We start from the raw sequence: 19,138 nt of genomic DNA, 5'->3' as shown, positions 1-19,138 counted from the left end.
GCCTAAGATTTAAAGGGGCTTGAGCACTTTGATTGAGTCTCTTGAAAGTGTTCTGCCATGTAAACAAGTACAGACTTCTTGGTGGATAAGAGAGACATGGAACAGAGGATAGTCATCCTAGCTGAGATAATCCTAAATTAGTCCCCTCAGCAATTGATCACAGGTGTGACAGGAAGCTTGAAACTAGAAAAACACCCATTCAAGCCCCTCTCAAACCATCAAACTGCAAAACTTTGAGTAAAATAAATGATTGTTGTTTCAAGGCCCTGTATTTTTAAATGGGTTGAGACATACCAATAGCTCAATAATATGTTTTACCAGGGTGGATATATAAACCTTGTTAAGTAGTATTTCTTTGTTTCTCAATACCCATCTCTTTATTTTTCTTAATAGAACTCATACCAGCTTCTCAATATAAATTTATGTTATGTATGCATATCTGCATGTATTCATTTATATGTGCCACCAAAGGCAGGTCATTATCTGTGCCATTCAAACTGTATCACCAGTGCCCAGAACACTGCCTGACACAAAATGTCATTAAATAAATATTTGCTGAGTGAGCAAACTAATTATTATTTATATATTACACTCTCATGTAGTAAAACTAAAACCAAATAGAGTAAGCAAACAAAAGGAAACCGCAGGCAAGATTTAGTAATGCAGTAACATGATGAAGAGGACCAAGGGGAACACCAGAACTTTACCTACAAGAGAGCTACTTCCTTCCTCCCTTCCTCAGAATTCTTTATGATGTTTAGTGGCTAATGAAGGCCTATAGGAATACAAATGGTGAAGTGAGGAACACAGATTGACAAGTCATAGACTACTATTTGTTATAACTGATATACAAAACTAATAATATCTCCATTTTGTTGGAGATAGTATCCACTCTACAGATTTTGGTATCTCTGTCAAATATTTGTTAGAAAATCTAAAGATGTGGTGATTCATTAGATTCTTGGGAATATTTTTTCATCACTACTGGTATGGAAAACAGAGAAACTAATTTGGAAGACAAATGAAAAGATTTGTTGAACTTTATATACCATTGAAACCTTTAATTTCACAGAAATAAGGAGGATTATTAGGCAGAACTATGGATTACAAGTTGGATAACCTAGATGAAGTGAATAAGTTCCTAGAAACATACAACCTGCGATGACTGGATCATGAAGAAATAGAAAATCTGAATAGAACATAACTAATAGGGAGATTGACTGAGTCCTCAAAATCCTTCCAAAAAAGAAAGTCCCAGGACCAAATTGCCTCTATTCTGAATTCAACCAAACATTTTAGGTATAACACCAATTCCTTCTCAAATTGTTTCAAAAACTGAAGAGGGACACTTCCTAGCTCATTCTATGAGCCAACATTATTCTGATACCAAAACTAGATAAGACACTATAGGAAAATAAAAGTGGAGACTAATAACCTTGGATGTTGTTGTTGCAAAAATCATCAATAAAATACTAACAAATGAACTCCATACACATTAAAAGGATTATATGTCATAATCAAGTGGGATTTATTCCTGGAATGGAAGGATGGTCTAATGTATAAAAATAAATTAAGTAATAATACCACATTAACAGAATAAAGGGGAAAACCCCTGACATAATCTTTTGGACTGATGTAGAAAAACCATTTGACAAAATGCCACCTACTTTCAGCATAAAAACATTCAACAAACTAGTAATTGAAAGAAACTACTTCAACATAATAAAAAGCCATATATGAAGCACCCACAACTAACAATATACTTAATGGTGAAAGACTGAAAGCTTTTCCTCTAAGATCAGGAATATGGTAAGGATGCTTGCTTTTACCACATCTGTTTAACACACTACTACAGGAGCAATTAGGCAAGAAAAACAAACAAATAAAGGGCATCCAAATAGAAAGTGAAGAAGTAAAATATTTCTGTAGGTGGTAAGATCATATATATAGTGTTAAAAACAAGAAACAGGCCTCAAATCAAGTCACTTATTTTAAGACCCATGTCATCAAACTGAATCTTAATACTTAATTAACTATATTTTTTGCATTCCCACAAATTGAATCATAAATCAGCCAATCAAGGAATTACCTGGTCAGTACCAGTGAGGTAATCTGCTTGATACATCCATGCTATCACCCAAAAGAAAGTGGTCTTCCTACAACCAATCTACTTTTTGCTATTATAATTTCCTTGTTCCTCTCCTTTCTGGCTATATTTTATTTCCAACAGCAACTTGGAGCTCCTTTCTATCTGCTAGATGGCATGTTGCACATTCACAAATTCATTGAGTTAAGCCAAAAAGATACTTAAAATTTACTTGGTTGAGTTTTAATTTTTAATAATTACACAAAACTCTAAAAATTACACAAAAACTGTTAGAACATACAAATTAATTCTGTAGGATTGCAAGATACAAATCAATAGACAAAAATAAGTTCCATTTATATACCCTAACAAAGAAAAATCTGAAAAGAAAATTAAGGAAACAATTTCACTTACAATAGCATAAAAAGAATAAACTTGTTAGGAATAAACTTAACCAAGGAGGCAAAGACTTATACACTGAAAACAACAAAGTGGTGCTGAAAAAAATTAATGACACACATAAATGGAAAGATACCTTGTGTTCATAAATTAGCAGGCTTTATAGTGTTAAGATGGCTGTATTACCCAAAGTGATCTGCAGATTCCATCTATTCCCTGTCAATATCTCAATGACATTTTTTTGCAGAAATGTAAATTTTATCTGCAAATTCACATGAAATCTCGAGACCTCAAGTAACCAAAACAATCATGAAAAGCAAGAACAAAGTTGGAGGTCTCACACTACCTAATCTCAAAATTTATTACAAAAAAATAATAGTAATCATAACAGTGCTACACTTGCATAAAAATAGACATGCAGACCAATGGAATAGAACAGATAGCCCAGAGAGCCCAGAAATAAACTGCTGCATACATGGTCAAATAGTTTTCATTGGTATCAAGATAATTTAATGGGGAAAGGAAAATAGTTTGGGAAGATTGGATAACCACATGCAAAATAATGAATTTGAACCCTTATCTTATACCATATGCAACAAATAACTCAAATGGATCAAAAACCTAAATATAGAAATTAAAACAATAAAATTCATGGATGATAACATAGGTTAAAAGACTAATGACATTGGATTTAGCTAATGTTTTATTGGAAATGAAACCAAAACCACAATCAGCAAAAGAAAAAAAACATAAATTGGACCTCATCAAAATTAACATTACACATCAAAGGATACCAATAGAGTAAAAAGGCAGACCATGGGATGGTAGAAAATTTTTGCAAATCATACACCTGATAAAAGATTAATAATTAAAATATAAAAGAATTCCTAGGGGAGGGGCAGAAGATGGCGGCGTGAGTAGAGCAGCGGAAATCTCCTCCCCAAACCACATATATCTATGAAAATATAACAAAGACAACCCTTCCAAGAATAAAGACCAGAGGACACAGGACAACATCCAGACCACATCCACACCTGAGAGAACCCAGTGCCTCGCGAAGGGGGGTAAGATACAAGCCCCGGCCCAGCGGGAGCCGAGCACCCATCCCCACAGCTCTCGGCGGGAGAAGAATAGGCAGAGTGGGAGGGAGACGGAGCACAGGACTGCCGAACACCCAGCCCCAGCCATCCGGGCCAGAGTGCAGACACAGTACGTGCCCAGGGGTCCCTGGATGCTAGGGAAACAAGGCAGCAAGAACAGTGAGTGGGCACCGGAGGCTGGGTGCCGGAGGAAATAAGAAAAACGCGTGATGATTTTTTTTTTTTTTCTGTTTTGTTTTGGCGAGTGCTTTTTGGAAGTCTTAAAGGGATAGGGTCCCCAATACTAGGGAAACAGGGCAGCAAGAACAGTGAGCGGGCACCGGTGGCCTGGCGCCGGAGGACACCAGAAAAACGAGCGACCATTTTTTTTTTTTTTTTTAGCTGTTTTGTTCTGGCAAGCGCTTTTGGGAAGTCTTAAAGGGATAGGGACCCCAATACTAGGGAAACAGGGCAGCAAGACCAGTGAGCAGATGCCTGAGGCTGGCGCCGGGAAATAAAGAAAAACGAGCGGCCACTTTTTTTTCTGTTTTTTTTAATTTAAAAAAAAATTTTTTTTTTTTTGTAGTCGTTGTTTTGTTTTGGCAGGTGCTTTTTGGAAGTCTTAAAGGAGCAGGGTGGGACACTTAATACAGAGGTAGGAAATCCGGGGATCTCTGGGCACCCGAACTCCTGGGCTGCAGGGAGCAGGGAGGCCCCTTACAGAGATAAACAGCCTCCAGGCCACTCCCCCTCCAATGCGACTCCACCACTTTGGAGGAGAGGCCCAAACCAGGCCACACCCACAGCAACAGTGGAGATAAACTCCATAGCAGCCAGGCAGGAAGCAGAAACCATGTCTGCACGCAGCTGCCCAGCACAAGCCACTAGAGGTCACTGTTCTCCCAGGAGAGGAGGGCCACAAACCAACAAGAAGGGAAGTTCTTCCAGCCATCACTCGTCCCAGCTCTGCAAACTATTCCTATCACCATGAAAAGGCAAAGATACAGGCCGACAAAGATCACAGAGACAACACCAGAGAAGGAGACAGACCTAACCAGTCTTCCTGACAAAGAATTCAAAATAAGAATCATAAACATGCTGACAGAGACGCACAGAAAAACGCAAGAGAAATGGGATGAAGTCCGGAGGGAGATCACAGATGCCAGAAAAGAGATTACAGAAATGAAAGAAACTCTGGAAGGGTTTATAAGCAGAATGGATAGGATGCAAGAGGCCATTGACGGAATTGAAACCAGAGAACAGGAACGCATAGAAGCTGACATAGAGAGAGACAAAAGGATCTCCAGGAATGAAACAATATTAAGAGAACTGTGTGACCAATCCAAAAGGAACAATATCCGTATTATAGGGGTCCCAGAAGAAGAGAGAGGAAAAGGGATGGAAAGTATCTTAGAAGAAATAATTGCTGAAAACTTCCCCAAACTGGGGGTGGAAATAATCAAACAGACCACGGAAATACACAGAACTCCCAACAGCAAGGAAACAAGGAGGACAACACCAAGACACATAATAATTAAAATGGCAAAGATCAAAGAAAAGAAAGAGTTTTAAAGGCAGCTAGAGAGAAAAAGGTCACCTATAAAGGGAAACCCATCAGTCTAACATCAGACTTCTCGACAGAAACCGTACAGGCCAGAAGAGAATGGCATGATATATTTAATACAATGAAACAGAAGGGCCTTGAACCAAGGATATTGTATCCAGCAGGACTATCATTCAAATATGACGGTGGGATTAAACAATGCCCAGACAAACAAAAGCTGAGGGAATTTGCTTCCCACAAACCACCTCTACAGAACATCTTACAGGGACTGCTCTAGATGGGAGCACTCCTAGAAAGAGCACAGCACAAAACACCCAACATATGAAGAGTCGAGGAGGAAGAATAAGAAGGGAGAGAAGAAAAGAATCTCCAGACAGTGTATATAACAGCTCAATAAGTGAGCTAAGTTAGGCAGTAAGATACTAAAGAGGCTAACCTTAAACGTTTGGTAACCACAATTTAAAGCCTGCAATGGCAATAAGTACATATCTTTCAATAGTCACCCTAAATGCTAATGGGCTGAATGCACCAATGAAAAGACAAAGAGTAATAGAATGGATAAAAAAGCAAGATCAATCTATATGCTGCTTACAAGAAACTCACCTCAAACCCAAAGACATGTACAGACTAAAAGTCAAGGGATGGAAAAATATATTTCAAGCAAACTACAGCGAGAAGAAAGCAGGGGTTGCAGTACTAATATCAGACAAAATAGACTTCAAAACAAAGAAAGTATCAAGGGATAAAGAAGGATACCAGATAATGATAAAGGGCTCAGTCCAACAAGAGGATCTAACCATTCTACATATATATGCACCCAACACAGGAGCACCAGCATATGTGAAACAAATACTAACAGAACTAAAGGGGGAAATACACTGCAATGCATTCATTCTAGGAGACTTCAACATGCCACTCACCCCAAAGGATAGATCCACTGGGCAGAAAATAAGTAAGGACACGGAAGCACTGAACAACACAGTAGAGCAGATGGACCTAATAGACATCTATAGAACTCTACATCCAAAAGCAACAGGATATACATTCTTCTCAAGTGCACATGGAACATTCTCCAGAATAGACCACATACTAGGCCACAAAAAGAGCCTCAGAAAATTCCAAAAGATTGAAATCCTACCAACCAACTTTTCAGACCACAAAGGCATAAAACTAGAAATAAACTGTACAAAGAAAGCAAAGAGGCTCACAAACACACGGAGGCTTAACAACACACTCCTTAATAATCAATGGATCAATGACCAAATCAAAATGGAAAACCAGAAATATATAGAAACAAATGACAACAACAACACTAAGCCCCAACTTCTGTGGGACACAGCAAAAGCAGTCTTAAGAGGAAAGTATATAGCAATCCAACCATATTTAAAAAAGGGAGAACAATCCGAAATGAATGATATAATATCACAATTATCGAAATTGGAAAAAGAAGAACAGATGAGGCCTAAGGTCAGCAGAAGGAGGGACATAATAAAGATCAGAGAAGAAAAAAATGAAATTGAGAAGAATAAAACAATAGCAAAAATCAATGAAACCAAGAGCTCTTTCTTCGAGAAAATAAGCAAAATAGATTAGACTCTAGCCAGACTTATTAAGAGGAAAAGAGAGTCAACACAAATCAACAATATCGGAAATGAGAAAGGAAAATCACGATGGACCCCGCAGAAATACAAAGAATTATTAGAGACTACTATGAAAACCTATATGCTAACAAGCTGGGAAACCTAGGAGAAATGGACAACTTCCTAGAAAAATACAACCTTCCAAGACTGACACAGAAAGAAACAGAAAATCTATACAGACCAATTACCAGCAACGAAATTGAAGCGGTAAACAAAAAACTACCAAAGAACAAAACCCCTGGGCCAGATGTATTTACCTCAGAATTTTATCAGACATACAGAGAAGACATAGAACTCATTCTCCTTAAAGTTTTCCAAAAAATAGAAGAGGAGGGGATACTCCCAAACTCATTCTATGAAGCCAACATCACCCTAATACCAAAACCAGGCAAAGACCCCACCAAAAAAGAAAACTACAGACCAATATCCCTGGTGAACGTAGATGCAAAAATACTCAACAAAATATTAGCAAACTGAATTCAAAAATACATCAAAAGGATTTTACACCATGACCAAGTGGGATTCATCCCAGGGATGCAAGGATGGTACAACATTCAAAAATCCATCAACATCATCCACCACATCAACAAAAAGAAACACAAAAAATCACATGATCATCTCCATAGATGGTGAAACAGCATTTGACAAAATTCAACATCCATTCATGATAAAAACTCTCAACAAAATGGGTATAGAGGGCAAGAATCTCAACATAATAAAGGCCATATATGATAAACCCACAGCCTACATTATACTGAACAGCGAGAAGGTGAAAGCTTTTCCTCTGTGATCAGGAACAAGACAGGGATGCACACTCTCTCCACTGTTATTTAACATAGCACTGGAGGTCCTAGCCATGGCAATCAGACAAAACAAAGAAATACAAGGAATCCAGATTGGTAAAGAAGAAGTTAAACTGTCACTATTTGCAGATGACATGATACTGTACATAAAAAACCCTAAAGACTCCACCCCAAAACTATTAGAACTGATATCGGAATACAGCAAAGTTGCAGGATACAAAATCAACACACAGAAATCTGTGGCTTTCCTATATACTAACAATGAACCAACAGAAAGAGAAATCAGGAAAACAACTCCATTCACAATTGCATCAAAAAAAATAAAATACCTAGGAATAAACCTAACCAAAGAAGTGAAAGACTTATACTCTGAAAACTACAAGTCACTCTTAAGAGAAATTAAAGGGGACACTAACAGATGGAAACTCATCCCATGCTCATGGCTAGGAAGAATTAATATCGTTAAAATGGCCATCCTGCCCAAAGCAATATACAGATTTGATGCAATCCCTATGAAACTACCAGCAACATTCTTCAATGAACTGGAACAAATAATTCAAAAATTCATATGGAAACACCAAAGACCCCGAATAGCCAAAGGAATCCTGAGAAAGAAGAATAAAGTAGGGGGGATCTCACTCCCCAACTTCAAGCTCTACTATAAAGCCATAGTAATCAAGACAATTTGGTACTGGCACAAGAGCAGAGCCACAGACCAATGGAACAGACTAGAGAATCCAGACATTAACCCAGACATATATGGTCAATTAATATTTGATAAAGGAGCCATGGACATACAATGGCGAAATGACAGTCTCTTCAACAGATGGTGCTGGCAAAACTGGACAGCTATATGTAGGAGAATGAAACTGGACCATTGTCAAACCCCATATACAAAAGTAAACTCAAAATGGATCAAAGACCTGAATGTAAGTCATGAAACCATTAAACTCTTGGAAGAAAACATAGGCAAAAACCTCTTAGACATAAACATGAGTGACCTCTTCTTGAACATATCTCCCCAGGCAAGGAAAACAACAGCAAAAATGAATCAGTGGGACTATATTAAGCTGAAAAGCTTCTGTACAGCAAAAGACACCATCAATAGAACAAAAAGGAACCCTACAGTATGGGAGAATATATTTGAATATGACACATCCGATAAAGGCTTGACGTCCAGAATATATAAAGAGCTCACACGCCTCAACAAACAAAAAACAAATAACCCAATTAAAAAATGGGCAGAGGAACTGAACAGACGGTTCTCCAAAAAAGAAATACAGATGGCCAACAGACACATGAAAAGATGCTCCACATCGCTAATTATCAGAGAAATGCAAATTAAAACTACAATGAGGTATCACCTCACACTAGTAAAGATGGCTGCCATCCAAAAGACAAACAACAACAAATGCTGGCGAGGCTGTGGAGAAAGGGGAACCCTCCTACACTGCTGGTGGGAATGTAAGTTAGTTCAACCATTGTGGAAAGCAGTATGGAGGTACAACAAAATGCTCAAAACAGACCTACCATTTGACCCAGGAATTGTACCCCTAGGAATTTACCCTAAGAATGCAGCAATCAAGTAAGAGAAAGATCAGTGCACCCCTATGTTTATCACAGCACTATTTACAATAGCCAAGAATTGGAAGCAACCTAAATGTCTATCGATAGATGAATGGATAAAGAAGAGGTGGTACATATACAAAATGGAATACTACTCAGCTATAAGAAAAGGGCAATTCCAACCATTTGCAGCAACATGGATGGAACTGGAGGGTATTATGCTCAGTGAAACAAGCCAAGCAGAGAAAGAGAAATACCAAATGATTTCACTTATCTGTGGAATATAAGAACAAAGGAAAAACTGAAGGAACAAAACAGCAGCAGAATCACAGAACTCAAGAATGGACTAACAGGTACCAAAGGGAAAGGGACTGGGGAGGATGTGTGGGTAGGGAAGGATAAGGGGAGGGGAGAAGTAGGGGGCTATTAAGATTAGCATGCATGGGGGGGTAGGAGAAAAGGGAGGGCTGTACAACACAGAGAAGGCAAGTAGGGATTCTACAACATTTTGCTATGCTGATGGACAGTGACTATAAAGGGGTTTATAGGGGGTCCTGGTATATGGGAGAGCATAGTAAACATAATATTTGTCATGTAAGTGTAGATTAGTGACACCAAAAAAAAAAAAAAAAGGGCAGTTCCTGTGTGGTAACCTTCAATGAGTTCTACACAAGAGTATAAAAGGCATATAAAAGTGTAGGCAAAGGGTCTGTTTGTGTTTATACAGAGGACCAAAGCCTAATTGGGCTACCCCGAAAATGAACTAAGATATGATATGAAAAAGAACTTTCAACATCAGCACTCTCTGGAAGACTCATGCCAGAAGATGATCATCAAAGAACCCCGACAGAGATCCACACACTGCTACAGCTGTAGATGCACTCATCCCACCAGTTCCTGGACTTGCCATGGGAATGAGGAAGGAGATATCTAAGCTGGCCTGTGCATACAGTAAAACAACAAATTTGACTGGATCTGTACTGTTGGAACTCAATCAAGAATTAGGAGAAGTGCAAATTGTAGCGCTCCAAAATCTTACAACTACAGACTATTTACTGTTAAAAGAGCATAAGGGATGTGAACATTCCCCAGGAATGGGGTGTTTTAATTTGTCTGATTTCTCTCAGACTGTTCAAGTTCAGTTGGACAATATCCACCATATCATAGATAAGTTTTCACAAATGCCTAAGGTGCCTAACTGCTTTTCTTGGTTTCACTGGAGATGGCTGGTAATTACAGGTATGCTTTGGTTATGTAACTATACTCCTATTATGTTAATGTGTGTGCGCAATTTAAGTAGTAGCTTAAAACCTATACATGCTGAAGTTACTCTACAAGAAATTATGTCAAAGAAATAATCAATCTTCCCATGTTTTCTGCCACCTGCTACTTCTATAGCTTTTCTTCTTCCTTCCTAATTATAACCCTTAAATAGAATTCGTGCCTCATATCATATTTACCGAGTATCGTAATTCTTCCAAGTGGTAAAGATACCTCAAGACAAATGCTGGGCATAGAAGCTACAGGGCATAAATATGCAAAGAAATAAAAAGCTAACCATTTCAAACAATAAGGCTTCTCTCTCACTTACCAACTTTACATTTCCCTGTATGGCCCTGGGAGATGACTGGTTAGCCAGAGACGGGTAAGATTCCTCAAGGGAGGAACAACCTAAGACAGGCACAGTCACAGGGGGGTCATCAGGTGAGAAATTGGGGATCAACAGAGGTGAGGCTTAGAACCTCACCCCCCCGTTCTGAGAGAAATCTTCTGCATACGTGGATGTTTTATTGCCCTTGTCTAGCTTGGATTAACCCATAGTCTACAGGCACACACTTGATCATCTACATTTGCTCTCTTACAACACTAAACTATGTTTTCTACCTTTATCTTGTATCTACCTACCACTTCAGCATTTGATTAAAAATAATAATAATAAGAAAGAGAGAAATGTGGTATCCACATATAAATCAAGTATAAAAATCAAATGAGTATTCATATTTGAACTGTTTATAGTTCATAATTCATGAGCAAAACCGAAGGTTTCTGTGTTGGCTGCCCTTGTACTGTTCACCATGTAAGAACTTATTCACTCGGTAAGAATTTGTTCTCCATGTAAGAAGTTGTTTGTTATGCCTCAGAAGATTGGAGACTGACAAAAATTAGGCTTGGGGTGGATTAATGATTGTCCATTGAGCATTGACTCCCCTATACAGAATTTTATTGTTGTTAACAACCATTTGTTCAATAAATATGAGAGATGCCCTCACAAAAACAAAAACAAAAACACAAACAAACAAACAAACATACAAACAAAAAAACAGAAAAAAACAAAATGAAAAAAAACAAAAACAAAAACAAAAAAAAGTATACACTTCCAATGGTAAAATAATAAGTAACCGGGATGTAATGAATATAGTCAAGATATTGTAACAGCTTGGTATGGTGATAGCTGGTACCTAGAATTGTCATGTATATAAATGTTGAATCACTATGTTGTACACCTGAAACTAATGTAATGTAATACGGTGTGTCAACTACCGTTCAATAAAAAAATAATTATCTACAAAAAAAAAAAAAAAGAATTCCTATAGCTGAACAAAAAGAAAAAATGATCTTATTTAAAAATGAACAAAGGACTTGAATAAATATTTTCCAAAGGTAAAAAATGTCCAATAAGCACATGAGAAGACGCCCAATGTCACTAACATGTAGGGAAATGCAAATCAAAACCACAGTGAGACATCCCTTCACAACATTAGGATGAATACTTAAAAAAACAGAAATCAACTAAGTTTTGTGAGGATGTGGAGAAACTGGAATCTTTGTACATTGCTGATGGGAATGTTAAATGGTGCAGCCACTGTGGCAGTTACATCAGTGCCTCAAAAAACAGAAAATCAGAATTAGTGTATCATGTAGGACTTCCACTTTTGGGAATATAACCGGTAAAACTGAAAGCAGGAACCTCACAGGCACCTGCACACCCATACACACAGCATCATTATCTACAATAGGGAAAAGGTGGAAGCAACCCAGAGTCTGTCAGGGTATGAATGGATGAAAAGCATGTGGCAGATTCATACAATGGAATATCAACCAGCTTTAAGAAGGAAGGAATTCTAACGCATTGTACACCATAGAGGAAACTTGAGGGCATTAAGTAAAATAAGTGAAATAAGCTTGTCACAAAATGACAAATAGTGCATGATTCTACTAACATAGAGTATCTAAAGCAGTAAAATTTATAGAGACAAAGAACAGAAAGGTGGTTGCTTAGATTGGGGAGAGGGAAGAATGGGACTTTTTTTATTTTGTTTAAAAGGCACAGAGCTTCAGTCTGCAAAGAAGAAAAATTTGGGAGATCGATGGTAGTGAAGGTTGTATGGCACAATGAATGTACTCAATATCATTGAACTATATATTTAAAATTGTTAAAATGGTAAAAACCATTAAAAAACAAAAGTTTTATGTTTTTCTGGACCTTCAGAGGAAGGTTTTGAAAACTTACATTTTTAAATTATGAGGAAGTCACCACTGACCACAGTACAAAGGAATGAGAAGAGTTTCAAGAACTGAGCTTTGTGGAAAGGAGATATTTTTACCCAAACTCCCAATTCCTAACGTGCCTTTTTTCCCATAGACACACCTTAATTTCTTCAATAATTTGTTGGGTTAAACAATGTTTTGTAGCAATCATAAATGTTATCATAATAATCATCTTCCAATCCCTTGCTTTATTATATCACCTTAAAAATGCTCTGATTGTTAGATATCCTATCACATAAGCAGGATAAAAGGACCAGGTATATCTCACAGTCTGTAAAGTTCAGTATCTAAGCCCTCAGTTGTTTCTAATATCTGAGTCCAGATTCCCTTTGGTCAGTTTCTCCAGAGATTAAATCTGGTCTCTTTCAGAGCTGTTTTCAGGTGAGAAGTAGGAGAATATTATCACTGAAGCACTTCTATGACATAACCTGCCTGTGTTTAAGGCCAGTCAGCAATTCTACATCCAGAATGCCTGGTATTTGTCTGGGCTCTGTGACAACATTCAGGTGGCTGTTGTTAGCCTATCTTTGGTTCCATGCTGGGACTAGCTTCTAGCTTTTTCTACTCCATTGAGTCAATTCGAAGATCCATCTGACTGAATATCTTTGATTACACTCCTTTTTGTAATATAGTAGACATTATGGATTTATGCTTTTAACACCATTTCTGTCATTTAATGTGGACACAAAAGAGAAGTAAAACTGTACTCAATTCACTATGCTTTTCTTGTTAATGCCAAACTACTCTTCATCTTAATCATTTACCTCTCCCATTCTGTTGTTTCTTCTTTGCTTTAAATTGAATTACTGTTCTCCGAATATTTCCTCTGTACCTTAGTTTACACTGTTCTCTCTGTTACTTTTACAATTCCATGAACTTTTGTCCAAATTCTAGATTATTTTACATGGTACAGGCTCCTCGGATAACCTCATCTCCCAAATTGCCTTCCATTTTAGTATCTCTTTAATAGATGATGCTGGAATGGTTAATCTCCAAAGAGAAAACCATGGATAATGAGCATATGTTGTAGAAATAAATGCTGTGCATATTTGGGCAACTATGTCTTTACTATTCCAAAGATAAAGCAAGAGTGGTAAGTTCCTAGGGATTTCTTACAGTTGAGAAGAAAATTTCCAGGGATTTTTATAAAGAAAATTGAAATTTAATTTCACAATCATGAACAAGAAAAATGAATTAAAACTAGTAGGTTTATTAGAGAAAAAAATAAGCAGTTAACCAAGTGACTATTAATTATTACATGTGAGATTAGTTAATTAATATGCCATAGCTGTATGTAAAAGTAAATGCAATATAAGGTATTCTGAACTGTTTTTAAGGGAGGTTTGAGGGTTCTTTTGGCTGTAGAAAACACAGATTATATTGAATAACTTACTGACACTGTGAATAACAATTAATATTAAAATCAAAGTGATAGGTATATCACTATATATTTATACATGCATACATATATGTGTATATAAAATAACTACTTATTAAATAGAATACACTCTCTGAAGCACTTGTCTAGGACACATATGTATTTAATCTTTCCATTTCCTGCTGTCCTAAGGATAAAAGCAGCGAAACTGATTGTTTTGACAATTATAATAATAACTAGTGGGCAACAGGAACAAAAAGAGGCTGGAAACAGAAGATAATGTGATGTATTTATAGTTTTCGTCGTTATTTCAATGAAAAGACATCACATTTAGTTGTGACCAGTACATTCTATGCGATTGTGAATATGGTCTTAATGTTTGATAATTCCACACCCTTGAAAATAGGTGTAATTTTGAAAAGAAAAAGTTAATCCCATGATGTTACACTTTTAATTGATTTCCATGGTCTGAGAAGCTTCCTAAAATTATTAGTAGTAATAAAAGTTAAGGTAGAACTGGCAGTCTATTGTGATTGATTCTAATTTGATTATATAATCCTTTGATTATAAAACAAACAAGCCCAAATTGTAACAAAAAGTTAAATGGAGAAACATACAGAGAAAGAAGTGAGAATTAGGGACCTTAAGCTTGCTTTAAATGACATGGGCAATCAAAATGGACAAGTGATTAGTCTTTCTTTTACTGAGAGGAGCAAGAAGACAATGTAAACTCCACATTTTTGCATCAACCTTATCTTCCTTTACATAGCCTTACGTTTCTTTTATTTTACTTTTGAGACAATATTTAAACATAATTCTTCAATAGCTTCTTGCCTACGACATTCAGCTAAAGGTTAAACCTTTATGTTAAAACCTCTATTAATGGTGGTGATTACCTCCACCTTAGGTGGTAGTATTAATATTGAGTTCTATATATTGAATTCCATAATTACTCTTCATGATAGTGAAAGAAGTTAAATCAACCAGCAATAATCTTCTATCATTGACTCAAATAAAATGCAGTATTGGCTTCATTCCATAAAAAAGAGAGAACTATCTCTTATATTGAGCAGTCATAGCTAGATGAATTTACATTGATAAGAGGTGAAAACAAAATAATACATTTGCAAAAAATTAAATTCTGTGTATACAATATTGTACTTTTGTTCTTAACACTAACCAGAATTATACAATTGTGTTCATTTTAATATATTTCAAAATTTTGTAATTCTCCAGGATATTTTAATACCAAAATATTCATATCATACTATCAACTCTCATAAAAGCATTAATCCTCACTTTACAAACATAACTAAAATTAATTCAGGTTTCAAAATGTATACTTCTTTGGAATTTTAAGACTTAGGAAAAAACAGCACAGGATTTTAATTTAAAAATACATAAATACATGAACACATGATAAATATATTTTAGGTAATTAATTTTCTAATAATTTGAGTGGATTTCCTAAAGAAATCATTTTTTTGTATTTCTTCAAAAATATGATTTAACCTGATTCATTTTTCATTTACTTTTTATTTAATTACTGTTAAAGTCTACAGCTGAAGAAAATAACTTAATGACACATACGATTAAATTTTTTAATCATAAAAAATTAATGATTTATTTTTTCTAGACAAATACTGTCACTATGGGAGAATTAACCACTTTAACACAAAATACTTTTTGGAATAAAAGTATTGCCTATTTACATACTTTTTAAAGGTAGGACATTAAGCTCAGTCTAAATTCTTTTTTTGGCACTTTTTAAAAATGAACTAAACTCCAAACTATTCAGATTTCACCAGTTTTTTTTTTTTTTTATTTTGGTATCATTAATCTACGATTACATGAAGGACATTATGTTTACTAGGCTCCCCCCTTCACCAAGTCCCCCCCACATCCCCGTTCACAGTCACTGTCCATCAATATAGTAAGATGCTATAAAATCACTACTTGTCTTCTCTGTGTTGCACAGCCCTCCCCGTGCCCCACACACACTATACATGCTAATCGTAATGCCCCCTTTCTTTTTTTTCTTGCCCTTATCCCTCCCTTCCCACCCATCCTCCCCAGTCCCTTTCCCTTTGGTAACTATTAGTCCATTCTTGGGTTCTGTGCTTCTGCTGCTGTTTTGTTCCTTCAGTTTTCTTTTGTTCTTATACTCCGCATATGAGTAGATTTCTCCAGTTTTTACATTAATATTCTTTTCTGCTTTGAGATAACAATAAGGATTTTGTAAAGAAAACTGAACTTTAATTTCACAATCATGGATTGTCATCATGTCTCCAGTTTCCTCCCAGTGGTGACAGTTTCTCTTATTTTCATTGTTTTTGATGACTTTGACATCTTTGATGAGTAAGGATAAGATATTTTGTAGCACATCCCTCAAGTTAGGTTTGTTTGATATTTTCCTCATGATTAAAGTATGGTTATGGGTTTTTAGAAAGAACTCCACAAAGCCGAAGTGACCTCATGACATCATATTAGGATTATATTCATATGACATCGCGAGTGCATTAACTCTAATGACTTGGTTAAAGTTGTGTTTGCCAGGTCCTTCCAGGTTTTCCTTTAAAATTACAATTTTTCCCTTTCTATACTTTTATGCTTTGGAAGTCACTAAATCTAGTTCATTCAATGAGAAGGTAGATATTAAGCTCCTTCTGCAGGGGTATAACCTACTATATTATTTAGAATTCTCCTGTAAGAAAGATTTGTTTTCTCCTATTTAGTCAATCATATATTGACATCAATGTGTATTTATTTTGTATTTGGATTTATAATCTAATAATATGTCATATACATACATAGCTCCAATTGTTCCAGATTTGGACTTTGAGAACTATTTTAGGTTCTCTCCTGTATCCCTTGACATACTCTCATCCTTTTGTTTTTTGAGCAGTTCCTTATGATCTAGTTCTGTAAGATGCTCCAGATCATCTTGTATTTGCCCTTTCTGTGCTGTAGAATCAGCCATTTCTCATAGAAGCCTTAGTTCTATTAATTGGAGATTGTTATTTAGTGTCAAGATCTGGGCATAGGGTATACTTGCTGTTACTAGCATGTCATTGATTCAAGGCTCTCTCAGCAGAATTAGAAATATATTTATGTAGACTGGCTGATGCATATATGTAAATCTGTAACTATATCTGTCTCTATTCATGTGTATTTATATGAAGCTAAACATGCATTCATGTTGCTTTCAATTCTATTCCAACAGTTTATTCTAGCCTTTCCTTTCTGCTTATCTGTAACTTCTATGCCAACAGTGAGACGTTTGCTCTCATAATAAACCATACATTTACATATTTGTTCAACCAAATATACATGGAAAGCAGTTTCAGAATGTTAAAACTGTATGCCCGTAAGAAACTAATTTACCAACTTCAGATTTTTATTATGCACAAATCATTTTGTCCTTAGCCTTACAGATTCGTCAAAACAATTTTTTCCAATATTACTTAGGCCAACTCCTTTTCTCCCCCTTCTACCCACTCAGAGTAGTTATGTCATGCATCTATAATATAGTTAGACTGGTTTGTCACAGTATACACCCCATTCTACGATCCCCCAACCTCCTGGTTTATTTTGTTGTTGTTTGCATATATTAGTTCACACACTTTTGCATTCAGTATTTTTGATGTACAGCTCTATGGATTGTGACAAATGCACAAAATCATGTATTTACTACCCCGACACTATAGACAATACTTCCTAAAACATCCTCTCTGTTGTCCTTTTGTAGTCAGTCACTTCCCAATTACCAAAACCTGGCAGACATTAATATTTTTCCAGTTCCTATGGTTGCTTTTCTTCATTGTGATATAATTCAAATAACTATACAATTCACCTTCTTAGAGTGTATAATCCAAGAGTTATAAGATGCTCATAAGTTTATTATGCAGCCATCTAATTCTAGAACATGGTTATCATGCCTTAAAGAAATCCTGTATCATCAGTCATTCCACATCTAGCCACTAGCAATTACTAATTTACTTTCTGTCCCAAAGGATTTGCTTATTTCAGACATTTCATATAAATAAAATCAAACAACATGTGAATTTTCCCCCCATTTAGTCTACCTTCTTTCATTTAGCATAATGTTTTCAAGGCTCTTCCACTTTGTAACATGTACCATTACTACATTCATTTTTGTGGCTGAATAATATTCCATTATATAGACAGATTTCATTTTGCTTATCCAGTCATCACTTGATAGGCATTTGGGTTGTTTTTGGCTATTATGAGTAACGTTATTAAAACCATTCATGTACAATGTTTTGTGTCAACCTTTTTCAGTTCCCTTGAGTATTTACCTAGAAGTACAATTCCTGGGAGGAAATTTATAATGGTTTAAATTCCCCTATATTATCATGCACATTCATGGGATCAAGTAGCTGATGATAAAGGAGCACAGTTGAGTTTGTTGCAATGAAGGATTCTTTATTTTTGTTGTAGTAGTGATTACAGAACTGTATGCATTTATAAATACCCACAGAACTTGACAATAAAAAAGGGGTTAAGTATACTGTCTGGAAATTATGTCTTAATAAAATAATACTAACTTTAAAAACATCAATTAAAAAAATGAAATATCACAGAAATATCATTGGGAAGGGATTTGATATATGTCCACTTATGGTAGATATAAGTTAAAAAGATGATAATTCTATATGAAATTTATGGAGAAACATAAACAATCCCCTAAAATATCTGTACTTGGTTAATATAAATTTACTCATGTTACATAAAAACAAATTGAGCTAATATTTGTATGAGAGCAGTTAAAAGGGCTTGTGACATTTATCATTACATTTCTACAGATGCAATATATAACTTACTTGTCTTCTATGTGTTATAAAACTAATGTTCTCTTCAGAATAAAAATAAAGTACTTCTAGATTTGTAAGTTTAGCATCCAGAAGGAAAGGAGAGCTTTTTAGGTTGTGACATAAATATTACTGACTTATGTTCCAAGTAATGTGAAAATTATATCTTGTTATGATTACTAAGTATCTAGGATATCAGTAGACTGTGTGTTTCCCATTGTGTATGTATGTGTGTGAGATAA

Source organism: Manis pentadactyla, chromosome 1 (assembly GCF_030020395.1).
Source record: "Manis pentadactyla isolate mManPen7 chromosome 1, mManPen7.hap1, whole genome shotgun sequence".
In the NCBI taxonomy this organism is placed as follows: Eukaryota; Metazoa; Chordata; class Mammalia; order Pholidota; family Manidae; genus Manis; species Manis pentadactyla.
The sequence above is the reverse complement of the archived record's forward strand: the minus strand, read 5'-3'. Positions refer to the sequence as shown.